This window comes from Triturus cristatus, chromosome 5_1, assembly GCF_964204655.1.
Source record: "Triturus cristatus chromosome 5_1, aTriCri1.1, whole genome shotgun sequence".
NCBI lineage: Eukaryota > Metazoa > Chordata > Amphibia > Caudata > Salamandridae > Triturus > Triturus cristatus.
In genome coordinates, this window is record NC_140587.1 from 657,230,169 (window position 1) to 657,253,023 (window position 22,855).

The following is a 22,855-nucleotide window of genomic DNA, read 5'->3' on the forward strand; positions in this document are numbered from 1 at the left end:
TAACATCATACCTACAACAAGTCAGGACTATTGGCTTTGTCAATGGTTGTTAGTTGTATAGGATAAATAAGCAGCAACTATGGCTTGTATATAATATTGAAAAAGCTTCCACTTAAAGCCCTGGTGACACCAGGTCAATGTCGCTGCTCCTGAATTTCAAAAAGAGAAGGGAAATCCAGAGAGAGAATGACTCTCACTAAAGGATTTCCCTTCTCTACAATGCTTACCTGGCATGGCGTCATGTCTGTCGTAACTTCTCCACTAGTGAGAAGTGTCAGCACGGGCACATGATGTGCCTGCGGTCACTGCAGCCCAGAAAAAAACGGACCACCTGTGCCAGGGCACAAAACAGAGCCCAAAAGAGACCTGTTTCGAGGCCCCCTTTAAAAAATGCCGGTGCTCAGTACCGGTGAGACCCGGCCCGCTTAAAGCCCTGGCTAAGCTAATGATGAAACTAACCGACACCGAAAGTCTTGAAAAATGTACAAAGCGCCTTAAAACATGCTTAGTGTCCAAAGACCATTCATTAAATACAATCAGGAACAATGCCCCAAAAGACCATTGGGTCTGTATATGGTTTCAGGGGTAAGGATGGTATGGTTGTAAGACATGAAAGGAGGACAAATGATTGAGAAGGCCTCATAGCCAGTGCTTAATTTGTAGTAGAAAAATAAGTGCCAGGGCACTTGTCAGGAGGCCACTCCACCTTGCACCACACATTGCCACCGGTGGCGCTGTCAATCACGGTACCGTCACAACTACTAACAGTCACACTCCTACAAGTGTGAACATTCAGACTGTTCGAGGCCCCTGCAGCTCTCAGAACGGTCTGGGAGAAGGTATACGTTGTTTTTAATGTCTATTGAATTATTAAACAACTGTTGTTCTGCTTATCTTTAAATTACACAAACAGCCATACCATGTGACAGCTGTCATACGCGCCGCTGTTGGTACTTAAGTTACAGTGTGGAAAATAGGCCTCAGCTAGGCCTACCAGTGCAAGGGGTTCGCCCATCTCTGCACAGAGTCCTCAGACTATTAGAAAGAAGTTGGCACAGAAACTGAAATAGAAAATACATCGTTTATTAAACCTCAGGAGGTGGAACCACATTCACCCAGCACCCTGTGGTGCTGAATGAAGGTAGCACACAGAGTAGAAGAACCATGGGTCTTTTATACCCACACAGGGGCTCAGGAAAAGGGCGGTGCAAGCATACATGAGAAGAGTTACATACATAGATGGTCATACAGAAATGCACCGTCAACAGTAAAGGAGGAGCTAGCAGTTGCTGACTCTGGTAGAAACAACCTGATAGTTACAGACTAAAAACAGATGCATGGACAGTTAGATATTCCTGCGCATGTGCAGGGTAGCAGAGTCTGAGTATAGCCAGTCCTTTAAACAGAGCACAAGGGAAGACAAAATGGCTGCCAGAAATACAAAATGGATTCCACAAAATGTACAGGATAGCCTCTAAATACCAGATGGATTCTGCTAACGCTAATTTAATCGCAGCCAATTTACGACAGACGACCCTTTTAGCGGTAGCTGAAGACATCTCCCATAATCCAGTAGGAAAAATGAAAAATATGCATATTAATTTTTAATAATAATTTTTTTTTTTTCATAAATATCCTAATTCATTGCTAGGTGGGCATTTCTCATTCTAAATATTGTTAAGCGGGTATGTATGAGGTATAAACAGAAGTACAAAGGGAACAGAGAATTGGGTCATACAGATAGCAGGAGAGAGTAATTACTATTATCAGAAACAGAATTATTAGCTTTCTAGTCCTAAGCAAATCCTAGAACCATCCAGTAAAAACATTTTCAAGGCTCCTATGCATTTCAGTTACCATCAATTTCAACTTCAAAAACATTATCGCTAGACTTTTCCAGTGTTTCTTTTATGAGGGCTAGAGTATCTATCATTATACCCAATACAAACATTAAAGCAGTCAGACATATTATTTACAAAAATGATCCTGGATCCAGAGGACCAGGAGAACTACACAGGACCATGAGAATTAGGACGAAGAGCTGCAAAGGGTTGCTCCTCCTCAAAAATGGGACGATCAATGGGGTACATTTTCAACAAAAAGAAAAAGAAGTCCTTGGGAAATTAAAGCCGCTGTACAACCAACCAGAGGGGAGTCTTCTCCCTGTGTCCGTTTGAGCCTCACAGGCAGGCTCTTGTTGTTCCCACGGTGGAGCTGCACAACTCGCAACTCAGGAATCATGGCCTAGTTTCAAGGGAAAAGTTTCTTCTTTCAGGATAGGGCAATCACCCACCAGGGCAAATGCGCTCAGCGATCCTGTCCAGTGTCTCAGGCAGTGCACCAGTTTTCTTCATTTCAATCTAACAGGCACCAGAGACACAGCACCCAAGTCCTTCCCTAACTCCTGTTTTGCTCTGCTGGCACACTGCTCCTTCGTTGGGGCCATAGATCTTGGCCAACAAAGGTGAAAACTTTACAGCCACTTTAGGACCAGGATTCAGAGGCCTGATGCTAGGATCTCTGAAGCAACCCTTGTTTCAAAGGGGGTTACCTCAAGCAAAAACTTTCTCGAATTCCTGGTCGGTCTGTGACTCTCGGCTGGGCATCAAAAGCTTGATCCACGATTTCTCCTTTCTGATTTGTGACCCCGTCTTTCGCCCAAGATAGTAGCAGGGGTACTCTCATCACAATGCTTCCGGCCTTCTACCTTCACTGAGGTCCTGGTTGCCAGTAATGCCTGTGCTGGTTACCTTCACTTTGACTTCAAGCTGGACTGGTGCTGACTCCTCAAGCTGGATCTGATGTCCGCGCCCCTCTGGCAATGGTTGTAAAGCAGCAAATATCTATTGGTGGACAGAACAAAAGGTCTTTAGACAAGGCACAGAAATAATCTATCAACAGAGAGGATAGTCTCAGAATACTTCCTAGTCTAGGGACGCCCCATATATTAACAAGGCACCTTGGAACCACTTTCATATATGTGAGAGTAAATAAAACAACAGCCTGAACCTATTGGCAAGTATAAAAGGAACTCTTTAGTGAACTGACAAGAGTAATACGTCACCCAATGCCAAGCAGTCAAGGAAGTCTGTGTTCATTTCTAAAGACCCTCAAGAAAAAGGAAATGTTATACACGTTTACTCCTAAACATTGCATTATTTGTACAGGACTGCAGACACTTCTAAAATGATTTTTCTTAATTAAAGCACCTACATTGTATACTCAGGACCATGCTCTCATGTTATAGGAGCAACAGGAAAATCTAACACTGCTAATTTAACAAAGATTCTTATTACATAAAGAACTAAAAACTTCAACATAATGGGTACACGTTCTCCAGTGGAACATCTTGTGACTAACAGACTCCTATAAAACAATATTGTCCTCAAAAATGTTTGCTAAGGATCACATAGACCTCTTCCCTGCATTCTACATTTTCACAATCCAAACTATGCAACATTAGTTCTAGTAAGGACTGTCAGTTTATTTACACAGACTAGCTAATACAACTAGCAATGCCCTTGCAAAACTGTATGTAGCATGAGAATAACAAACAATAGTGGTGTTGTCACCTGAGAATTTTCAAACAAAAACTACCCACAGCTAGTTCCCCTTAAAGATCAAATAAGGAAGCAGCAATCTAGACTACTCATCCTCTCATAATTCCATCAGAGAGGACGGGTAGTAACATAGCAAAATATATTTATTCGTTTTATTAATGCTAATAATGTTTAAAACAGTATTACTGAATAGCCAATTAAATGTCTCATGGTTATTTCACAGACAGTTTAGACAGGCTCGAAAAAAATTAAGAAAAAGAGAGAGAACACATAAATTTGCCTACCCTTAATTTGTAGAGGAGCTAGCCCCCTCTCCCCAGGTTTGACAGTAAGAAACCTGTACCAGGTTTCATTCTGTCAACACTATCAACCCCAATTTGTAGCAACTGGGCATAAACAAACTCTGAGGAGCTAAATAGCACATTTCAGCTAGCCAAAGAATATATTCCTTTAGCAAATGTACTAGTGCAACATGAGGCCACATGAATTCAAACTGACTCCCTTTGCTTCCTGAATTCAACCCTAAAAACATTTATACTACATATATATGGCAGAGCCATTGTCTTTTAAAGAGAGGTCATATATACTATGTTCATTGAGTGCACACAAAAACTTGTTTTTACCAAAAAAAAAGGTAAGCAAAAACCTCTTTCTTCCCCTGCCATTTCATCTTTCAAATGTCGAAATGTCAAAGCACATGTGAAGCCGAGCCCTGCCAGGCTTCTAAATGTAGGAGTTCGGCCTTTAACCTATGCAGCTGTTCCAGCTTGTATGCAAGGTTGTCATGCGGTGCTCCCAAGTCAAAGTGACCCTAGAGACCGAAGGCAGAGCAGCAAAACCCACTCTGTGTGTCTACCAGCAATTTCAGAGGTAAGCTTAATAACTTCTGCCAGTTTTTGTACATAGGTATATTGAGAATCAGGCTGCTGAGTGCTTGAGCAATATAAATGTCAGCTATGAAGTTTTATGTGTACATATGTGCATTTACGTGAGTCTAAGGCAGTTTAAAAGCTGCTCTGACTGGAGAAATCTCATTTAAATAGTGCATTTTTACTCAATTTCGACTTTGATTTTTAGGGCACTTAAAAATTAATATCCTACAATGTTTTTGCATAATAGTCATCCCCAGAATGTCCTCTACATATCCCAGAGATGTGGCATCAGAAATGTATAATGTATGCCCTTATAAAAATGAGTTTTGTACGCCTGGATAAAGTGACATTTTCACATGTAATTGACCCCCTATTGCGGTATAGCACGGCTTAAATGCAATTTGGATGCTAGGAGGTCACAGTATCATTATTAGGCATTATAAATATTAAAAAATGAATTTAATGCACCCATTTGAAATCACAAAATAATAAAAATATATGTATATATATTTTTTTTGTTTAAATAAATCTAATCATTTTGATGAGTCCACATATGAAAAGCAAGCTGCATCCCTTTGCCTATCATATTGAAACACATTAATTCTTAGCCCTAAGCACAGAAGCTTATCTTGAAACATCTTAAGTCTGCGCCACTTTTAAATGAAGGACAGTCATTATTATTTAACATCAAAAACCACTCTTATCCCTATTTTTTAAAAAAAAGGCATTAAGAAAAGAAATCCCTACTGTCAATCTGCCCTCTGTTTATCAAAAATCATGAAACTATATTTCTAACTTTTAAAACAGCAGTCTGAAATGTCGCATTTTACAACGTGTTTGACTTTAGCTGTTCTCTGTGGCCGGAGTCCGCAGAGAATAGAAATAGTCTTGCTGACACAGCTGTTTGACACGTAAAGGCGTCGAATTCACACGCCTTTCAAGTCAACCTTTCAAGCCAACACAACTCTGTCGTTCTGTATAATGTGAATGCCTTTGAATACCCTATACAAAAGATAAATGCTGTGACATTTTGTATCTGAATTTAGTCTATTGTAAAACACACAATTTTGTTTTTCTCTTTACACAGGTCATCTTAATTTTAACTTTCTAAAGGTAAAACTCTTATCCGATAATCCATGTTAGCTTTGCGCCACAATTTCCACTGAGAAAATTAATTCTCAATTGGAAAATCGTTTTTATATAGGCATATAGCCCTTAAAATTTCAAGCAAGAGCATCATTTTACTTTTTGTCTAGGATTAATGCAACAGTTTAAAAAAAACATAAAAACAGTTTTCTATGGAAAGTCTAACTGGTCTTTGCACAAAATAGGGCCGAGGAAGGCTCCTTGAGTTTCGTTCCTCAGCTGCCCTGTCTCATCAGAGAAGCTAAAAATAGCCCCTCAGCGCAGAACCGGGCCACAGCGAGTGCTCCGGGCCCCCACCTCTCTCCAAGGCTGTCCTGCTGCAAGCATTACACATTTTCATGTCAGTGAAGCTTTCTAAGCAGTGATTTCACCTCCTGGTTTACTCCCCTATTTTTAGCCCCCACCTTACAGGCTGCAAGGTCAAAATCTGCCTTGCACAGCCCTGAAGCTGTCAAAGACAAAAAGCCTTCCTAATTTTATCTAAACTGCAATAATTTGCCCTATGGAAAAATTTATTTTAATATACAATTTCTTTTCAAGGGTCATAAATTTAGGTTCAATTCTCAGATTAGCAGGTTCATCTTAAATTAGAACCTACAACCCTGTGGACCCAGCACATTGGCTCACTGAACCACCAAGAACACAAAGCTGCATAGGAACAATTTGCAAATTCGAAATACCCACAATTTTTTGCAAGCTAAACTTTTAACCGGTCCCTAATTACTCTTCATTAATACTTTTGTACATTAAGGGTGTCATCAAATCACAGGGGTTGCTCTTTCTCTAGCTACACCCCTCTCAATTTCCTTTTGCGACTTATTGATGGTGATGAGACCAAATTAAATTTACTCCTTAACAATTTCACTTCTCAGAATTCTTTCACATATTCACAGTCATTCAATCACACGCTTTTTCCAGTGCTAGCAACATCCAAAACACAATTTACCACACCATAACATGTAAACACACATTTAACCCACAGATCAACACTTAAGACAGAAACAAAAGACAGCCCACAGACTGTACTTAAACCAAACCATTTGTAAATACTAGTTGCAAGTCATATTCACCAGATTTGGCTGGCAGAACACCAAAAAACCGCTCTGCATCTCATCACTTATGAATGTTACTAAGTGCACAGACCAGGATCCTTTTATGTACATATTTAGTTCCTCGGGGTACTAGTCACCACTTACAAGTATTTTTATTCCATAATGCGCTGTACATTATAGAAGAAAGACCATACTTAATATACATATCCCTATTAGGCGTCCCCTCCGGGGGGGCCAGTTGTACTTCATCAAGATTCAAGGTACCATTCCAAAAGCACCACATCCTTTGAAGTGTGCTAAAGACAGGCATGCCAAAAATAGTGCAGAATATGCAATATTATAATCAAAGTAGCACTTAAGGTACCTTTAGTACGATGTGCCGTTCAAATCAATTCAGTTAGAGAAAATTCTCCTCATTACCTGCCTATGTGAATTGCAAGTCACATATATCAAAACAAACCAAGTTGGCCAACACAAAATATACCATACTCAAAGCCACAGTAAGCGTTACTAAACTACCTTACCAATCACAGGCATCAAAACCAACAGCAAGCGCCGCAGACACTTACCAATCACTTGGTGTCCAGATTCATCCTGCCAAGTTCTAAAATCGACCAAATGGTCACTGCACGGTGAATCAACAGAAGAGATCTCAGTCGAGGACCGGTGCCACCTGGATGGTCAGATCAGAAAGAAAGGAAAAGTCGCCGTGGATGCCAAGACTCTGGTCTTATCGGGCAGTGATCACGTCCAGAGCGAGATTCTAATCCTTCATCGCGACCAATCCTTTGGGCATCCGAGTCACCGATGAGCCCCAAGTTGAGGCGCCAATTGTGGAAAATAGGCCTCAGCTAGGCCTACCAGTGCAAGGGGTTCGCCCTTCTCTGCACAGAGTCCTCAGACTATTAGAAAGAAGTTGGCACAGAAACTGAAATAGAAAATACATCGTTTATTAAACCTCAGGAGGTGGAACCACATTCACCCAGCACCCTGTGGTGCTGAATGAAGGTAGCACACAGAGTAGAAGAACCATGGGTCTTTTATACCCACACAGGGGCTCAGGAAAAGGGCGGTGCAAGCATACATGAGAAGAGTTACATACATAGATGGTCATACAGAAATGCACCGTCAACAGTAAAGGAGGAGCTAGCAGTTGCTGACTCTGGTAGAAACAACCTGATAGTTACAGACTAAAAACAGATGCATGGACAGTTAGATATTCCTGCGCATGTGCAGGGTAGCAGAGTCTGAGTATAGCCAGTCCTTTAAACAGAGCACAAGGGAAGACAAAATGGCTGCCAGAAATACAAAATGGATTCCACAAAATGTACAGGATAGCCTCTAAATACCAGATGGATTCTGCTAACGCTAATTTAATCGCAGCCAATTTACGACAACAGGTCCAAGCTCCGGAAACAGCCGGCTTAAATTAAGCACTGCTCATAGCGTACATATATCTTGACCTGCAGTACATGGTGCTGTCCCAGTATGGGGACGCCAAGATTCTGTTGTGGCCTGCAAAGTACTCGGATATCCCTGCATTGAGACACACATGGCTCGACCAGCACAAAGCACTGATGTGTCTGTGCTTAGACATTTACAGAGCTCTCATCTTGTACCACTACTTTGACCCACACATGCACCACTTTTTCAGCCAACTCCCTAGTTTAAAAAGTAGTCACATTATTTTCCTGCTACTCTATCTTCTTTCCAAGCACTGGCATGGCAGTAGGCGAAAACAGTGCAAAAACAATATTAAGTTTACTGACAGAGAATAACACTAATGGAGAGAGGCAGAGGAACTGACATAAGCATTCATTTACTCATTCACCTATGTACTCAGCAGCACAGTGGGTTAAGCACTCACTGCAGAGATCTGTGTGTGATAGATGGAATTATGCACTAACCTTAACATGATTACCTCTTTTGGGAGAAAGAATAACTTTAAAAACTCACAATGTTAAAACGTTCGTCATTAAAAATCATTTAAACCTTGTTTTGGGAGAAAGGTAGTTGGCACTAATGGTATGTGATTTGTACCTGTTTGGTAAACGAGGGAAGCTTGCAATGCTGTTGCTGCCCAGCTTGCCTGACCTATACCTGTTTTGTGAAGGAGAGAAGCTTTCATTGCTGTCCCACGAGCTATATACCTATTACGTGAAGGAGGGGGCTTACACTGCACTGTGGTTACTTTTATTTCACATGGAGGAATCAAGAAATATTGAAAAACAACGCCAATTTGAATGGGTGATGTGAACCAGAGGGTGGACTCTCAGTAAATATATGCACAGGCTTGTGTTATCCCCAGGGGCTCCGTGCCATGTGACGCCTTCAGCCAGTCCGTTAAGCAAACATCACTTTGTATGCAGGATTATATTGAGAAAAACCAAATACTACAAATCACATGATGTATAGAACTGTTAGCTAAACATCTGGAAATGGCTAGAAATGTAACGCATGTCATGGAGTCATTTGGCCTCTATTGGGGTTTATGTGTGAAACAAAAAGTCACAGTTTTTATGGTCTGGCTTGACAGCGCAGCTTTCACCAGACAATTTTGTGAGCATCACTAGAGAGGGGGTGTTTGGCTTTGCTGACAGTTTGGGAGCCAGGAGTACATATTTTGATTGGGCACAAGTTGTGTGCTTCCACAAAAAAAAATGCTTGGCCTCCACACAGCTGTGGTCATTTTGCTTATTCACCTGCCTAATCTTAAACTTTTACAGGCACACACATGACTTTGGAATGCTATTAAAGTGTCTTAGATAACTAGATCATTTATGTTGTTTGTCTCTGGTAGCAGCATAGATGGGAGGAGGGCAGTCATTAACCTACACGGATCTTTAAGTCTGGCTTAACAGTGCAAATGTCACCTGAAATTTTAACCTACACCAATATTAATCTATAGTTCTTTGTTCTCACACACACACATATCTATTCTCATGATATTAACTTGTATACTTCACATCACCACACAACATTCCCTTAAAAGGTCTATTGGCATTACCAATGCTTGTTTAACATTTTCAGGATTTGTTTTTCTACTTTTTCCTTGGAGGCAATGAAAAGTCAAGAGGCAGAGAGTGCAAACATTTGACAAAACATTTGTACTAGACTGGCGCCCGAGATTACAAAATTATTTCATTTGTTTGGGGATATAAACATGGTGACGCTTTCAGTGTTGGATGCTGACATCATAGTCAAATCTAAGCCTTGGAAGAAAGCCTAATTGGGCTTCATACAGACCTAGTGCCCTATGCCATCTAGATGTAAAATGTACACAACTATCCTGCTCAACAGGCTTTCACTGTTACTTCATTCCCTGTTACGCCAAGATCAGTAGGATGCATCGTAGGGCGTTAGATGTTTGACATCTGCAAGGTTACTGACTAAGCTGAAAAGTCAAATAGGAAAAGAAGAGTCTGGCATGGATAGCTGTGGATGCAGGAAGGGTTTTTGACAGGCAGATATGGTTCTTCATAAGTTACTTATTTGAGGAGGTTTGACATGGACAGAGATTTCATAGAGATTGCCACTGAGGAGTACTGACCACTCAGTGTCAGGATATTCCTAAATGGAGCATTCTCTGCCCCCTAGATGTCCCAAAGAGGACACAAACAGGAGTGACTGTTTGCCCCATCCCCCTTTGATTTCCTCATTCAAGCTATTATCCATGGAGATTCCATCCTCTCTTTCAAGTAAAGGCATCAGGCTTGGCAACTCCAATCACAGAACCTTTTTGTGTACAATGCCATATTTCCACCTCTGCTAGCAATCCTGGCCAACTCCAGGGAGGTGTCGAGATAAATGGAGACAAATCAGTATTGATGCTCTTGGAACCAACCAGCTCAAAGGTCCAATGTCTGAGGAACAAGATTACATTTCACATCTATGAAGACTCAGTGACGTACCTCAGTATCCTATTGAACCTATTGATTGGCAATCTGGACACTGGTCAAAAGGTACGTGCCCTGATCTAAGCCATACAAAAACATTTCTGTAGATGATGAAATGTCTATATTTGTCATGGTTGTGGTGATTGACAATGATTAAAATTAAAAAAAAATCTGAGGTTGCTTTACATCTTCCAGGTTTTTCCATTTCGGAAAGAAAAGAAGGTCTTTGTCATTCTTCAATGGACCGTCTGAGCTTTATTTGGCATAACAAGCCCCATATATTTCACAAGGAAGGGAACAGCGAAATTGCAAAATTGTAGGGCCTGGTACAAGGCAGCGCAAGTGCACATCCTAAAAGGAATAGTCTGGGAGGGAATGGAGCAAGCACTGGGCAGACATGGAACCAGATGTAGCAGGCAAGTCACTTTGGGATGTTATGCAGCTTACTTAAATTTATTATAACTCAATTAGAAATACCCTACTAGATGACTGGGAATCTCTAGCCATAGCAAGGCGATTGTCACTGTCTCCCTCTCCAGAAACCATCATTCGCTTAAAGCTGGGTTTTTCTCCAGCTAGCAATGGAATTGCCTTCAGGAAAAAGGAGGGAGTGACTGCTAGTCAATAGCCAACATGCTTCATGACACAGGTGAGAGCCAATTAAGGATTTTAAGAATTATTTTGAGCTTCCACAAGGGGAGATATTTCATTACCAACAATGTTGATACTGGGTGACTCAGCCAGATAATAGAAAAGCTGTCATAGCACAACTGACACTAATTGAAAAAATGACCGCAACTTACATGGGAACACAGAGTTTAATGTTAGAACGATACAGATTGGTTAATGTTCCTCTGAAGTTTGGAAAAATGTACATTCAAGGAATAGTGGGAGAGATCTTTGATGAAGGAAATACCAATGAACATCTTGAAGTACATGACTCCCAAAAAGCTGAGTAAAATGTTTCCGGTGTCAATGAATGCCTGCTGGAGACAATGCGGTGGAGTGGAAATATCAGCACACATTTGGTCAACTGACTAGACCCCGCCTACCTGTCCAGAATCATCTCCCTCTACACCTAGAAACATCTCTCTGCTTCCAAATTCAACACAGCCTAACCAACTAAAACACAGTACACCACTTCCACTTTCTGTTCTTTTGACTCTTAACTTATTGGGAGGAATTCTACTTCTCTACCTATCTTCATGGTACTCCACAGTAGACTCCCTGCGCCAAGGTCCAGCCACCCACCACCAACCATTAATTCCAAAGCACTGTCAAGTAGAGGGTGCTGTAATGTCAACCAGATGGTTTCCCTACTCTGATAACACCAGCAAGCCACCTAATGGTTCTTTTTAAGAATCAGGGGGTTGCATTCTCCAGGCGATTCCAACTGCAAAGCTTGGATTGAGATAGAGGGCCTCAACAAGTAGAATGTTTGCAATAGTTTCTCTTCTGATTTACATAGAAGCACCCATAAATTATGCAGTTTATACTCTACTGCACAAAGTAATTAAGAAGGAATTTTGATCACATACACATGTATCAGCTGCACAAACTACTTTCAGCCAAGGGATGTATAGAAGCAACACAAGCACCCTCATCGGTCAGAGTCTGGGGGCCCGATTCACAGAACTAACTTAAGACAAAATCCTAAACTTACTACCATTTTGGTATTCACAGAATGCACTTACTGCTTTTGGTATTCACAGAATGCACTTACTACTTTTGGTATTCACAGAATGGATTTACGACTACTAACTTTACGTCCGCACTCGGGCCGGAAATTCCGGCCTGGAGGCAGAGCTTCCAGCCCGGAGGCGGAGCTTCCGGCCCAGAGGCGGGGCTTCCGGGCCGGAGGCGGAGCTTCTGGCCCAGAGGTGGAGATTTTGGCCATGGCTACATCTCCGCCACTGGCCGGAATCCCCACCTCCGGGCCGGAAGCTCTGCCTCCGTCCCGAAGCCCCGCCTCCGGTCCGGAAGCTCCGCCTCCGGGCCAGAGGCGGAACTTCCGACCCGGAGGCGGGGCTTTGGGATGGAGGCGGAGCTTACGGCCCAGAGGCGGGGCTTCAGGACGGAGGCGGGGATTCCGGCCAGTGGCGGAGATGTAGCCATGGCCAAAATCTCCACCTCTGGGCCAGAAGCTCCGCCTCCGGCCCGGAAGCCCCGCCTCTGGGCCGTAAGCTCCGCCTCCATCCCAAAGCCGGAATTTCCGGCCCGAGTGCGGACGTAAAGTTAGTAGTCGTAAATCCATTCTGTGAATACCAAAAGTAGTAAGTGCATTCTGTGAATACCAAAAGTCGTAAGTTTAGGATTTTGTCTAAATTTTAATTCTGTGAATCGGGCCCATCGTATCTTGCTGATTTTTATAATGTTTATTTCTCACATTTTAGGAAAACATTCTTCCTAAAATATATAGGCTTTTATACATTCCCTTCTTTCATGACCCAACATTCATTTAAATTTAACGAGCTTCTTCAATCTTATTTTTTGAAACATGATTCCTCAAAAAAAGTTTAGTAGCTTAACAATAAATTTCATCCAGACTATGTTGAAGACCTAAAGGGGGACCATCAAAAGGGATCACGCCACTTTTGCACATCAGCATGAGGAGTAAATGTCACTGTAGGAATTTGTTAAAGATGTACAAATAGGCACATACTCATTGCAGATTTTGCAAATATAGGGCTAACTATATAGGAACTAGAAGACAGTCATACTTTAAACTGTTCCCTGTTACTATGCCCGCACAATGACCTCTGGCGTCCTCCATTATCAAACAACTCCAATTAGAATCATGGAGGGTTACATTTATTAACTTCATAAGGGCCCATAGAAACTTTAGTGTAACTACCTTATTACTTAAAGATGGTCTACTGACTCTATCAAGGCTGTTGAAAAATCTATAAAAGCTCCCTAAGCCAGCTGCCCATAAGTTCCAACATACCTCTCTATAATAGACGGAACAACTGCTAGATCATTGAGCATGTAACAGTTAGATTTAAAGCCCGGCTATTTTCATGGGATAATTGTTTTCTCTCTAACCCAAATCTGAAAATGCTCTAAAATACGCCTGGCGAAGATCTTGCACAGTCTAGGTGTTTTTTTCTAGAGTGCTTAGGTGCTTTACGGGGGTACTTTTGTTTTTGAAACTGGGAGTACTTCCAGACCAAGACCTCAGTATAGTTCCTGAATTATAGAAGTGGTGGAATAGAAGGACCAAAAATGCTTTTTCATTACTACCATGGGATATGTATGTATGGATATAGGATTTCAATCAAACAAAAGTATTTAAAAAAAAAAAAGGCAGTAAAATGCTGTGCTTGGTCAAAGACAAGCATAAATAAATAAAGAAAAAGGGAAGGAGAGGAAGTTGGGTTGTGAATGATTACTGCTTTGTGATATAGTGTTCTTTAAAGAGGCAAATCTTCAAATCTCTCCTAAATTGGAGCAGGGTTATTGTTCCAGATCCTAGATGCATAGATGGAAAGGGCCTGCTGTCTTATTTTTTTCTTTTTTACAATTGTTTGGGTCTGATTACGAGTACGGCCTGTGGTGGCAGCCCGACGAGTGCCACACTGCGGGACACCTTGCAGTATTACAAATGAGGTGGTTGGACCGCCATGAGACTGCCGGCACCGCCGGGATCAAGAATCCTCCTGGGCCAGCGGTCTTTCACCGACAGGAATTGCCGCAGCCGCCACCATCAAGAATATTCCAAGTTGCAATTTCACTCCCCTTTTCAAGGCAGTAAACCTGCCATGAAAAGGGTGACAGAATGGCAAAAGGCCCGCCTGCCAGATTTGGGCCTGGGGGTGCATGCGGGGGGGCACATGTAATGCCCCCCTTGACTTGGAACCCCTTCCTGCACGGTGTGGTATGAATGACACTCCGTGCAGGAAGGTGCAGTCAGCACTCTGACTGTGGCTTTTTGTATGATAGGTTCTTCTATGAGCCTAGCAGACCACTGCCAACAGACCGTTGCAGGACCACCCGCAAGACCAGGATTTAAGTCACAATCGGACTGGCTGTCACACCACTGCTTTGGCGGTACTACAGCGGACAGCGCGTTGCACCATCCGCTGTAGGATGCCAACGTCGTAATAAGGCCCTTAGTCTGCAATCTGATGGTGTCCTGTCTGCGGGTATGCCAAGATTCACCAGAGATGGTGAGCTAGTCTGCAAGACAAGCAGGGGCACTGGTCGTGATTACTTTGTAAATGATTCAGCTGGTTTTGAAGATGCTGCGGTCTGGTAAGGGGAGCCAATGGATAACCTATGGATGGGGGTTATCTGGGGGCATATGTATCAAATTCTCTATTTGCGATTCTCAAATAGCGATTTTTTGAGAATCGCTATTTGGGAATCGCAAACAAGATGTAAGTAAAAATTCACAAATTGTTAGCGATTCTTTGGCATTCCTTAATTGCGATTCGCAAATTGCGAATCGCAATTAAGGAATACCTTCCCGTTCATTTCTAACGGCCAGGAGCCCCATAGGAATGAATGGGAAGACATTCTCAATTAGCGATTCGCAAATTGAGAATAATTTCAAGGGTGCAATGGTGTCATAAGGACACCCTGATGCACCCCTGAAATGAGCATGTGTGCACATGTGGTGCACATACATGCCCTAAGGGCATGTATGTGCACCACATGCCACTTTGAAAAATGCCAAAAAGTGCATCTTTCAAAGAAATCGCAAATTACCACCAACTTGAAGTTGGTGGTAATTTGCGATTTCTTAAGGAGAAATCGCACAACTTGGGTGTTTGTTACATCGCATTTAAGGAATCGCAATTTGCAATTCCTTAAATGCAATCGCAAATTTGCGATTCTCTAATTTGTGATGCCCTTTTGGGATGATACATCCCAAAAGGCCTTTCCCCGTTCGCAAACGGGACGATTCTGAGAATCGGCCCGTTTGCGAACGGGAAAAGGGTTTGATACATATGCCCCCTGGTCATATGTCTTCAGGACCTGGATGAGACATGTTATTGAGTGTAGGATGCCCTCAATGGGTGTCACTGTGGAGCCCGGGTAGCCATAGAGTAGGGTGTTACCCTCATCCAGATGTAAAAGTAAGAGGGCTTTAACAGTAGTTCTGAAATAGCTTTCTGGAAGAAATTGTTTAACTTTCTTTAAAAGGGAGAGCTAATGCCATGCCGTCTTTGTTTTCTGTTTTGTGACAATGTGACCTTGATGATGAGGTTGGTGTCTAAGTCAATCCAAGTGATCTGCCCCACTGAACAAGAATGCGTAGCTCCAGAAATAATTTGAGCTACCTACTTTGCTGTGTGAGAAGTGAACCAGTTAGAAGAGAATCCTATTCCTGTAACTGAGAGAACATTTCTTTTGACATATTTACAGCATAAAGCTGAAAAATAGAACAGAGCAATTTATTCACCCTGCACAACGAAGCTATAATCACCCAAAAATGTCGAGCTATTTTCCTGTGCAGCACGATTCAAATAATTGCAGGCAAAATCAGCCTGTTTCTTTCTTAGGAATATTCTATAACTAGATCTTCCTCAAGTCTTTTTACCTTTGTTCAACCGACTAAATAATTTTTAGAGTGCTTGTAGTTCAGCCCACTTATTTCAATGGATATTAAAAAATCTTTTAGAGCTTCCTATGGATCCCTTTTCCCTTTCGAGATGTTACTTTGTTGCTCAAAAATAGTCAAATATTTGCACATTCATAATTCATATTTAAAGCTATCACTCTCACTATTGTTAAGGAAGTCTACACAAGGAATGAGCATTTCATATAGAAAGGTTATATTTTTCAGACTCCAATTTATACAAATACATGAGTTCTAGACCGCTTTTTAACACTCAATTGAAATTCCAGTCCAATTCAATATGAAATGGAATGCCGTGGTAATGCTTAAAATATATTATCAAAACCCTGGTCTAAAAAAGAAGTCCAGAAGTATCATAGGTGTTAAGTCTGTAGTCAGTTATTCTGAAACTATTAATATCCTTCTTGCTAAATTTTGTAGAATAATAACTTTGCCACATTCACTTGATTGTCAAACCAGCCACCTCCCTTCATTTCTCAAGTAAAATTATACTACGTTTGTCAGCATTACAGGAATGTGGAAAAAGACATAAGAATATTACACAATTCTTTAATATCTACTCTTCCATATTCATCCATTACATCAGTAAAACCCAATCAAATTGCCTCTTCTCTCAAGTGTAGCTATAATAAATTTACACCATTGTTGAAATTTCTTTCAGCCCCGGAGGGAGATACACATTGAATAGGAACAGAAACTGAACTACGCAATTACACAAATACTTTTACTTCCAAAGGGTGGCTATTCCACCACTTGCATGACCTTTCATTGAGATTTTGGGCGGGCTACATGGTATTTGTCAACTGAAAAATCATACCTTACCCAAGTGTCTTGAAGACAGATAATTGAAGCAATAAATTCTACAAGAAGATCTATATTTTGATCAGCTGGTGTAAGCCCTGGATAATTCCATGAGAGATTATGGATAAATCAAAGATGAGATTGGTTCCTGAAACTTACATAGAATGAGCAAATCATCAACCCATGGCCATGAGTTTATGTCGTCCCTACTGCTGCCTTGAAAGACAGACACAGGCTGTTGAGGCAAACTAACGACCCTGTTACCCAAGTCAGAATAATCCATTATAGAGCTTGCCTTTTTTGTAAACAGTTTTTCTTTTCAACAAAAGTGCATCGGTACATAGCAATATGATAGCCATATTCAGGTCCCCAATACATGACTCCAAATTTTTTTCACTCACGTGATAAGGCGCACAGTTTACATCATGTTGTTGCTTCCGGTCAGTGTCCAGCCATTTATGTAGCGAACCATACATCAAAGGAAATACATACAACAATAAAAAGTTAGAGGAATGAGGCCCATCGGACATATCCCTCATTAATGTGTTGGAGAAGAGGGCTTTCCAATATCTGTTAGGAGAGACAACAAAGTGGGCCTTTCACGCCGCAATTCTATAGTAGGTGAGACGCAGATGTCCCCTCTGTATTTGTTTCATTTCCCCCATTTGTGATCCCATTTCCTGGGGCAGCCTCTATCCTTGAATACAGCCTTCTCTGCAATCATTGCACTATCCATGTCTTTGGCCCTGTCACGTAGAAGTGGGACAGCTTCCACCCCGCATTTCTGTGCAATATTCCATTTAGCGATGGCCCAACCCATCGAGGCCCACGGCTGCACCACCTGGGAAAGGTCAGTAGTCTCCCATATATTAAGCAGACAGAGTAGGGGAGATAGCTTTAGGGACTTATCGCATACCCTTTCCATTTGCAGTGTGACTCAGTAATGCTTTATTTGTGGGCATTCCCAGAGTATATGAACAAAAGTGCCAATTAGAATACAATGACGGAGACAGAGCGGGTCGGGCCGTCTACCCATTCTAAAAAGGAGTGTAGCATCAAAATATACTCTATGGAGGATTTTCAGCTGAATGAGACATATTCTCATGGGGATGGCCACTTCCCTGGGGGAGGCCAGCGCATCTCGCCATCCTCGATACTTCCCAGGTCCGACTCCCAGCCCACACGTAGTCTTTGCATCGGGTCAGTTTGGTTATTTACCAATTTTTTATAAGTGAGGGATATTGCCTTGTGGTCCATGGGGTCTAGTGTCAACCGGTCCTCCAGGGGGGAAGACTCAGGCAGAGGGAGCCCTATGGGCATGGCCGCCGAAATGGCGTGTCTGATCTAGAGGTATCTGTAGGTCTCCGTGTGCGTCAATTGGTACTTAGCCTTACGGCCAGCAAATGTGGCTTGTTTCCCCTTCATACACATGTCCCCTACTGTGGATATCCCCATTGTGTCTCGTTTGTCAAACCCAGGGCATTTACTAAGTCATCCCAATATCTCAGGTTCCCAGAGTGGTGTTGCTTTAGTCAAGCGGTTCTTTCAACCCAGTTTCCTCGTGACTCCATGCCAGTCCTCAACCGTACGGGCTGTAGGGCCTGTCAAGCTAAGCTTACGGGGATTGGTATACAACGCTCTATTATAGCTGCCCTGCCCCATGAGCCAGTGATCCGTACGGAAATTAGGTTCGTCATGTGGACCAAATACCCACCTATTTATAGCTGTCAATTGCGAAGCTTGGTAATAGAGTCGTATATCAGGTAACCCTATGCCACCGTCAAACCATCCCATGGTGAGCTTGTTCATTGCAATGCGTGGCGGACGGTCCTCCCACAGTAGTCCCCGCATGACGCTATCAAGTTTGGAGAAGTAGGAATCTGGGATAGAATTGGGGGTGTTCGAACATCTGAGATTTAGACCAGTTAATCTTGTAACCGGAATGGGTGCCGAATATGTGAAATATGTGGAGTGCACGCCGCAGAGAACGTGAGGGAGAGGACAGATAGAGAAGAATGTCATCCGCGTAAAGCGAGATGCGGTCCTCATGGTCTATCATCCATTTTGGTCCCCTTATTTCTGGATCACCCCTAACCCAATTGGCCAGTGGTTCTAACACCAGGGCGAAGAGCAGCGGAGACAATGGGCAACCTTGTCTCGTGCCCCGTCTGAGGGGGAAGGTAGCTCAGCGATGGTTGTTGACGGTGACATGCGTGGTAGGTTGTGTGTATAGATGCCTAATCCATCTGATCACCCTGGGTCCAAACCCCATACGAGCCAATACAGCAAAGAAGAAATCCCATTCAATAGTGTCAAATGCCATGGTGGGATCTAGGGACAATAAGATCGCTTCCTCCCTGATGGTTCCAATTCCACCAAGGGCCCAGTTCTCCCGTCGCAAGTTCCGTGCCGTATTTCTTCCCGGCATAAACCTGGACTGGTCCGGATGAACCAATTCAGTGATATATGGAAGGAGTCGATTGGCCAGTAGTTCGGCCAAAATCTTAGCCTCGACAGTGAGGAGGGAGATAGGATGGTATGATTTACAGTCTTCCGCTGGCTTATTTGGTTTATGGGCAACCACAATGGAGGCGGTTCAGATATCGGCCGGAAGGATTCCCGACTCAAAACATTCCATATACGTATTCAACAGGTGAGGCACTAATTTAGTGGCCATTGGTTTAAAAAGCTCAAAGGGGAGTCGGTTAGGACCCATTACTTTGCCGGAGTGGATATCCAGAGCTTGCCTTCTTGACTAGATATTGAGATAGCACAAAGCCACCCTTTGGGTGAGGCTTACAATTTGTTGGCAGCCTCTACGGTTTACTGCAGATTAAATTCAGGTACATTACATCTATTCCTCTAATGTGAAAAACATCAACATAATTCATTATCATACATGGAGCTAAATTCAAAATCAACTCTACCATGGATCTAATAGTGTTATCCAGGATCATAACCAATGTAATATTTGCACAACCAAACTTTCTCAACTGAGAATGCATTTGAAATAAACTCAGTATTCTAGACCTAATTAATGCAGTTCCCTCGGACACGAAAAAAATCAACAAAGTCAATAATAGAGCTTATCATGGTCTCCTTCTTACTTGTCTGTTGAAATGCAATACTTGGCTTATATTGAATGGCTGATAGTTGGCTTCTTTTACAACTGGTGAACTTTCCCTTGTTGGATTGTAGTAGGGAATATCGAATCCCAAATATCGAATGAGTCACAATATCGTGACCACAATATAGGGAGACAAAATATCGTACAGGTAAGTGAACAGAGGGAGGTAAGGATTTACTATTTTTAACTCCACATCTACGTACTTTAAAGATAGATATATCAACATGGTACGTATACGTGGAGTTAGGTATAGAACATGTTTAGGAACATATCTGTTAATGTGTTTTGTGCACTTCATGAGTTGAAGCATCACTGACACTATATTAGCATATACAGTGCATGGTAATGGCCCTCTGTTTGAAGTGAGAAGTCTTATTAGAGATAAAATCCTGCTAGCTCTTAATCCCACATGGAAACAGTAAGTAATCTGAAACTCCAGGCATGGCCTGTGTAGGTAAGATTGGTGAGGCATGGTGAGGGGGAGCCAACAGACACTGACGAGGTAAACTTAAATTAAAAAAAAAACACTTCGCTTGCTGACTTGGTGATGTGGCAAGCACAAGGTAAGTGGTTTTGTTTTTTTTTAAATTTAATTTTACCTCTTTGTCGTCTGTCAACTCCTCCCCCACCCCGCTCCACCGCTCTCACCTACAGGAGCCAGGCTGGTGAAACTCTCAGTGTGCAAACCAACAGCAACAGTCAAAAGAGGGAGAAAACAGCACAAAGCAGAGGTCAGTGTGCACTGTCTAGCATAGGATTTGCTCTGGAAAAATATCCTTCCAGTAAAAAGTCCTATGTCCATGAAATCATAGCAGGATCTCACGCACTGGATGTGTATTGTGAACTTCAACAGACATGTAATGCATAAGCTGGTTTTGGAAACTACAGCATTTCTCCTTGTTAGCGCCTGCGTCAAAGAGCAAAATATTAGTAAAGCTGGGTCTTGGATTTAAAGTTCCCTGTGCAGTAACACTATATTTTACCTAAACACGATGCTGCCTTTCAAAGGCATACCACTGGACAAGTAAAGGGTATACCTTTTGAAACCACTGTCTCATTTTTTTCATGAGGAAAGTAGTGAACAATGCCGTCATCTGAAAGTGAAGTCAATATTTTGAATGTTGCTCGTGAAACTGCAAGGATACGAGTTACCACAAAAGAATTTCAACATATGAATAGGCCGATCATAACTGCACAGCCACTAAAGAAGCTGATGTTACCAATACAGGGATTCGATGCTCATTGGCCCTATTGTGAAAGAAGGAAGCTGTGCAGTGTGTTATACCATTCAACATAAGCCTATCTGATTCAGAGCCAGCGGGGTAACAGTATGAGTCACTCTTCAATGCACTAGGAGACGCGTTCATTTGTGAAAGGAATTTCAAATCTCAATTCATTGAAGTGCCAGCTACCTCTTTCTTTTCTCTGGCATGAGTCATTTCTCAATGCCAGTATGCGAGCATACCTTAACATTGGGAGCGTGTCACAAGCAAATATGCCATCTCACAACCACTGCTCAAACCCAAAGACAAAACAGTAGGAGTCAGCTTCTAGTACAGCAGACCTGGCACATGGAACCCATTCACAACAAAGTGGGCTGTGACTGAGTATTCAGTGTGGCATGAGGCAAATACACAGTACGAGGTGGAGAGAAGCAGCTATGTCTTAAAATACAGGCTTTTTAATAGCTTCAAATGTGAGAAGCTGCACAATCTTTCAGGTGGAAGCCAGAGTAACTCGGCATATAGACAACCGGAATATGAGACCTTCTGAGCAGCAACGCACAAGACATCCTCTTCGTCACAGAGAGATGGCTCAACTCCTCATCTGCTTCCGATATCGCTACAGCAATACCAGCAGTCTACAAGATCGCTCGACAGGACCTCCTACATAAGCCAGAGGGAGAACTCACTATCATCTCAAAGAATTAATCTAATGCAATATTGACAGAAAATGCCACCCCATTCATGGAACACCTGAAAACTTCCGGAAAATTCACACTTAACAGAACCATCACCTACCGACCACCCGGACCACGAGCCACTTTTACCCACCTCATCACCGACTTTGTCGCTGCGCTCACCATCGACTCCAGAGCCTACATTCTCTTTGGTGACCTCAAATTTCACATGGAACACCAAAATGACCCCTGCCCCACAGCACTCCTTGAGTGCTTGAGCAACATTGGACTCACCCGGCTCATCACAGAACCAACACACACCACAGGACACACACAGGACCCCATCTTCACCACATGCTACAGCATCAAATAAACTCCACCACACAGTTCACATGGACTGACCAATCCATCATCCACTTCCAAATCAACAAACCTCAAGTCAACACCCCTACCAGGTTCAGCACTCTAAGCCTGACCTGGGACAAAATAATAGAAGCAGACTGGCTCAGCACCCTCAGCACTGCTCAGCCTAACCCCACAGACAACCTCGACAAGTAGGGTCAGGTTGCCACCTACACAACAAAGGCCAAGAAGCTGATATGCTGTGTCTCACAGGGATTGTCCCTCAGCCCCACTCCTTTTAACATATACATGACACCACTAACCAACATCTTCCGATCACAAGACATCACTGTCATTTCATATGCTCATGACACCCAACTCACCTTCTCCCTGACGGACAAGACAAACACTCTCGGAACCAATTTCACCAACTCCATGACCATTGTAACTGACTGGATGCAAGCCAACTGTCTAAAGCTTAACTTCAACAAGATGGAAGTACTTATCTTAGGCAACAAGACCACACAATGGTATTCCACCTGGTGGCCAACAGAGCTAGGACCAACACCCACAGA

General features: G+C 42.5%; 1 protein-coding gene and 1 long non-coding RNA gene across 5 annotated transcripts in view; one reads left to right on the forward strand and one right to left on the reverse strand.

The window, feature by feature from the left end:
- Positions 1-22,855, forward strand: part of LOC146831343 (regulator of G protein signaling 20-like) — a 434,196-nt gene that overhangs the window by 155,499 nt on the left and 255,842 nt on the right. The window contains exon 1 of one of the 4 annotated variants that reach the window (XM_085605622.1): positions 4,363-4,430. The exons of the other annotated variants lie outside the window; for them this stretch is intronic. The gene's annotated coding sequence lies outside the window, so the exon portion shown is untranslated. Of the gene's footprint in view, positions 1-4,362; positions 4,431-22,855 lie in introns of those variants that run through there. 4 annotated transcript variants of the gene reach the window in all.
- LOC146831344 (uncharacterized) lies at positions 1,069-8,017 on the reverse strand. Its single transcript, XR_014961558.1, has 2 exons — positions 7,200-8,017; positions 1,069-2,843 (listed from the first exon to the last, which is right to left on the reverse strand). It is a non-coding gene; the product is annotated as an uncharacterized LOC146831344 (long non-coding RNA).